Genomic DNA, 6000 nt, shown 5'->3' on the forward strand with positions numbered 1-6000 from the left:
TGCCTCTAATTTGTGTATTTTGGATACAACTAACACGGACTAACGCTGTTTTCAGCAGAACTGCTCTGGTGTCTCGTTTTTGTGCAGAAATCCAACTTTCGGGAAAATCCTCGGAATTTATGCAGAAGGCCCTATTTTCCCAGAATAATGACGGAGCCAGAAGGACAATTGAAGTGGAGGCCCGAGGGCCCCACACCATAGGGCGGCGCGGCCCAGGGGGGGCCCGCGCGGCCCTGTGGTGTGGTCCCCTCGGCCGGCCTCCGACGCCCTCCTTCGGACTATTTATCGGCCTCGACCTAAAAACGCCAGGGGAGAAGTCGAAGTCGCCAAAAACCCTCCAGAACGCCGCCACATCGCGAAACTCCGTCGCGGGAGCCAGAAGTCTCCGTTCTGGCACTCCGCCGGGACGGGGAATTGGAGGAGATCATCGCCGCCATCACCGCCAACGCCTCTACATCAACCAGCCATGATTCCCCCATCCATGTGTGAGTAATTCCCCCGCTGTAGGCCGAAGGGGATGGTAGGGATTGGATGAGATTGGTCATGTAATAGCATAAGATTCTTAGGGCATAGTGCCTAGTGTCCGTAGTTGGTACTTTGATGATATTGTTGCAACTTGTTATGCTTAATGCTTGTCACTAGGGCCCGAGTGCCATGATCTCAGATCTGAACATGTTATTGTTTCATCAAGATAATCATTGTTTATGGTCTTACCTATAAGTTGTATACACATGTCGCTGTCCGGAACCGATGGCCCCGGCGACGTAAATCGGGACAACCGGAGGGAATGGTAGCGATGTGAGGATCACATGTGTTCACGGAGTGTTAATGCTTTGCTCCGGTACTCTATTAAAAGGAGTACCTTAATATCCAGTAGTTTCCCTTGAGGCCCGGCTGCCACCGGCTGGTAGGACAAAAGATGTTGTGCAAGTTTCTCATTGCGAGCACGCACGACTATATATGGAACACATGCCTATTGATTGCTTTGTACTTGGACACCGTTTTATTATTATCTGCAAATGCCCTGCTATGATTGTTACATGAGTTTCTCTCATCCATGCAACGCCCGTCATCCGTCCCCGTGCCTACAGTATTTTAATCCTGCTGTTTACTAAAATCACTACTGCTGTCTCTGTTACTCTGCTGCTGTTATTTCACTATCGCTATCGCTATAAACCTGTTACTACTGATAAACCCTTGCGAGCAAGTCTGTTTCCAGGTGCAACTGAATTGACAACTCCGTTGTTAAGGCTTCCAAGTGTTCTTTGTCTCCCCTTGTGTCGAATCAATAAATTGGGTTTTACTTCCCTCGAAGACTGTTGCGATCCCCTATACTTGTGGGTCATCATAGGGCTCGAATCGGAGTTGCAGGACGTATCTCACGATGTCGCCTTTGGGCGAAGTGAGGACGACCCCTGCTCCTGCTCCTTTGAGGTTTTTGGAGCCGTCGAAGTGCAATGTCCAATGCTTGAGGTCCGCGGGAGAGTTCGGCTGCTGGGCCTCCTCCCAGTAGGCGAGGAAGTCGGCGAGCGCTTGGGATTTGACGGCATGGCGCGACTCGTACGTGATGTTGTGGACGCCGAGTTCGACTGCCCATTTGGCGATCCGACCGGTCGCATCGCGGTTGCGGATGATGTCGGCGAGTGGCGTTGAGGCGACCACCTTGATGGGATGCTCGTGGAAATAAGGGGCTAGTCGCCGTTGGGCCCTGAGCATTGCGTATACCAGTTTTTGGTAATGCGGGTACCTCTTCTTTGACTCGATTAAGGCCTCGCTGATGTAGTAGACTGGGCGCTGTGTTAGCTGGTCTTTCCCCTCCTCCTGGCGCTCAACAACCATTACCGCACTGATCGCGCGATTGGACGCGGCAACATACAGTAGCATGGTTTCGTTTGGGAACGGGGCCGCAAGGACAGGAGCGTTCCGCAGGGCGTGCTGAAGTTCTTCCAGGGCTTTCTGCGCTTCGTCCGTCCATTCGAACGAGTCCGATTTCTTCAGGAGGCGATAAAGTGGCGTGGCCTTGTCACCGAGTCGGGGTATGAAGTGACTGAGGGACGCGACTCGCCCGGCGAGTTTCTGCGCGTCGACCAGGCAGGTTGGTTGCTTGGTTCGCATGACTGCTGAAGTTTTCTCCGGATGCCGCGCTTGGACACGACATAGCCGAGGAGTTGTCCGGATGGAACCCCGAAGGTGCACTTCAAGGGGTTGAGCTTTATCTGATAGCGCCGCAGATTGGCGAATGTCTCGGCGAGGTCGGCGACTAGATCATCCTGTCGGGTCGACTTGACTACCACATCGTCTATGTAGACGTGTACGTTGCGACCGATTTGGCTCTCCAGGCAGTTGTTCATGCAACGCTGGTAAGTCGCTCCAGCGTTTCTGAGGCCGAAGGTCATGGACGTGTAACAGTAGGCGCCGAGTGGCGTGATGAACACCGTCTTCTCCTGGTCTTCTTTGGCCATCATTATTTGATTGTATCCGGAGTAGGCGTCGAGGAAGCATAGCGACTCCGACCCCGCGACTGCGTCGATGATCTGATCGATTTGCGGTAGGACAAATGGGTCCTTGGGGCAGGTTCGGTTCAGGCTAGTGTAATCGATACACATGCGCCAAGTCTTGTTCTTCTTCAGCACTAGAACTGGGTTTGCCAGCCATTCCGGGTGCTTGATCTCTATGATGAAGCCGGCGGCGAGTAGCCGGTTCACTTCTTCGGCGATTGCGCGCCGGCGCTCTTCACCCACGGGTCGCATCGCCTGCCTAACGGGGCATGCGGTGGGATCAACATGTAATTGTGCTCAGCAAGTTCTCTCGGGACACCTGGCATATCAGATGGTTTCCATGCAAAGATATCTCGATTCTCACGGCGGAACTTGATGAGCGCGCTTTCCTATTGGGCAGACAGGCCCGTCCCAATGGTAATTTGCCTACTCGAATCGTTCTCTACAAGATCTACTTGGCGAGTGTCGGTTGTAGGCTTGAAGGTTGCAGCGGACGAGTCGAGCTCAGTCGGCTTCTCGAGGATGGCGGGGTCGTTGCGGTCGACTGGGTACTTGGCGAGCTCGACGTTGTGGTCATGTTCTTCGGCGATGATGGCGTCAGCAAGCTTGGCGCCTTTGTCTTTGCACTCTAGTGCCATCTCTTGGTCGCCGTGGACGGTGATGACGCCGCGGGGCCCGACCATCTTCATCATGTTGTAGGCGTAATGGGGCGCCGCCATGAACCTGGCGAACGCTTGGCGACCGAGGACGCAGTGGTATGGGCTTCGGAAGTTGACCACTTCAAACGTTATTCGCTCGGTCCGGTAGTTCACCGGTGTGCTGAAGGTTACCGGCAGCGTGATCTTGCCGATCGGGAAGGCCTTCCGCCCCGGGACGATGCCGTGGAACGTGACTTTTGTGTTCTCAAGGCGTGAGTCTGGAAGGCCGAGCCGCTGGAAGGTCTCGTAGTACAGGATGTTAATGGAACTCCCTCCGTCCATCAGTGTCTTTGGCAGCCAGTAGTCAGCCACCTTGGGCCGGACGACTAGCACCACTCGGCCGGGGTACTCGATGCGTGGGGCGTGATCTTCGCGGCTCCACGTGATGCTCTGCTCGGACCAGTTGAGCCAACGGGGGATGTTGTCGAGGATGACTGCGTGGACGGCCACCGCCCTTGTGAGGACCTTCATGTCCCGGCGGTCGCCGACCCCGGTGAAGGTATGGAGCGAGTCGGCGCTGCGGCCGAAACTGTCTTCTTTATGCTGGTCTTGGTCCTTGGAGCGGTCCTTGTGTTGATTGCTGTCGTCGGCTTCCTTGGCGCGGCGAGCTTTCTCTATCTGCTTCAGGGAGTAGCAGTTCCCCGTCGTGTGTGTCGAGGGCTTGCGCGCGTCGAACTGTTTGGGTTGAGGTCGATCCTCCCGTGGTGCGCGGTTGTCGCGACGGAAGGACTTCGGGTCGCGCTGCTCGTAATCGGCGTTGGCGACGAGTTCGGTGTGTCCGCCGTCTGCGCGGCGCTTGTCGTTGCTTGACCGGCTGCCGAACCGGTAGTCGCCACGGCGATTGTCGGGCTGAGCGGGGCGGCGATTGCGCCGTTGCCCATACTCGTCGTCCGAGTCGACTGCAGGATCCTCGTTGGCGTAGCGCAGGGCGATGTCAAAGAGCTCTGCGATGGAGATGTTGTCTCTGCTGACGCGGCGAAGCTTGGCGCTGAGCGGCTCGTACCGGCAGCACCGCCGGAAGCAGTAGATCGCCGTGTCCGTGCTGATGCCGCTGGAGGTTGTCCACATGTCTTGCCACCGTTGCACCCATCGGCGAGTCGACTCGCATGGGCCCTCGATGCAGCGGTCCAGGTCCTCTATGGTGGTTGCGCGGGTGTACGCGCTGGCGAAGTGCTGGATGAAAGCGGCGCGGGCTTCCTCCCAGGAGTCGATGCTGTTGGGAGTGAGGGTGTTGAACCAGTGGCGGTTTACGCCATCCATCATGAGGGGCAGGTAACGGGCGGCGAGCAGCTCGGAGTGGCCCTGGATGCCCATTGCCATAGTGTACGAGTCGATCCAGACCGTGGGGTCGATGTGGGTGTCGTACTTCTCGATGTCGCGAGGCCCCTTGAACCCTACGGGGTAGGGCTCGCCTCTGATCATGGGGCCGAAGCACGCCGGGCCGACCCGATTGAATGCGCTCTGGCGCGGGAGTTCGTCGGCGTAGCGGTCATTCGCACGGTTGCGCGCCCGCCACTCCTGGTCGTTGACGATGTGGGTGCGCGCGTCGATAGGCTGCCCGTTGGCGGCGACCATTGCTCGCGCGGGGCGTGGCTCGACTCGGTGGTTGGTCGAGTGGGCTGCGCGTGGTGCTGGTGGCGGGCAGTTGTTGACATTGGCGACTGCGCGATTCGCCGCCGCTGACGAAGCGGCGCGGCTGGAGGAAGAGTGTGAGTAGAGTCGCCCTTGCGAGTCGGCAGCGGCATGCTGCTGTTCCAGAGCCTTGGCGACGAGGGCCTTGGCGTGCTGGACGAGGATCGCACCGTCTCCAGTTTCGGGGAGTTTGGCGAGGACGGCTTGAGCGGCCGCGACATTTTCGGCCGGAGACGAGTGTAGAGGCAGGCCGTTGGCGTCGACCTCCCCCCGGGGAGCTTCAGGTGGCGGTGGGGGCGGTGGTGGTGGCGGCGCTCCATGCGCTGCTCTGCCGGCGACGGCCCGACTTGATTCTGGGATGTCGGGGTTCTGGACTCGGGTGACCCGGACTTCTCCATCTGGGTCGTCGAAGTTGAGGCGGGCGTTGGGGAAATCCCGCGCGCGGGCGCGCTCCAGGCGCAGGCGATTACGCTGTTGATGGTAGTGAGACACATCTCTCACTTCATCTTGCTCGAGGCGAAATTTTTGCCGCTCGGCAAGCTCCTTCTTCCTCTGCTCCTCAAGGGCCGTCCGATGCGCCTCGATCTCGGTCGCGTTGGCGGTTGCTGGGAGGGGCGTGCAGAAGGGGTCGTTTGGAGGCACTTCCTCACCTCCCGCCATGAAGACGGCGATCGGGTACTGGTAATGCAGGGCATCGACGGAGTCCGATTCGGGGTCGCTGCCGAAAAGAGGGAGGACGGAGTCGTCCTCGAAGTCGCTCGGGTGAGAGACTGGGGAGATGGAGTCATCGGCCGACGCTGCTGTGATGGAACCGGCGACCGACGTTGTGGCGGTGGACTCGACGACTGACGCCGCAGCGGGGGACCCGGCGACCAGCGCTGTGGCCACCGAGTCGGCGTCATCCTCGAGGGATGACTCGCCCTCGACGTAGACTTCGCCGGTGACCGGGAGAGTGGCAGTGAGGAGCTGTCCCGCGCGAAGGGGTCGTGCAGCTGGCCCGGACGGGGCTCATTTGGGTCGCTGACGCAGGCGAGCCCGACGAAGAGGCTGATCGTGCCGACCGGCACCATCCACGCGTGTGTGAGGGGTGCGGAAGCCGGCTGATAAGAGCTTGGCTGGATGTGGAAGAAGTTGCCCGTGGAGATCATCCGACCGGAGGCGATCGGCCGGCG

Source organism: Lolium perenne, chromosome 3 (genome assembly GCF_019359855.2).
Source record: "Lolium perenne isolate Kyuss_39 chromosome 3, Kyuss_2.0, whole genome shotgun sequence".
Classification (NCBI taxonomy): Eukaryota; Viridiplantae; Streptophyta; class Magnoliopsida; order Poales; family Poaceae; genus Lolium; species Lolium perenne.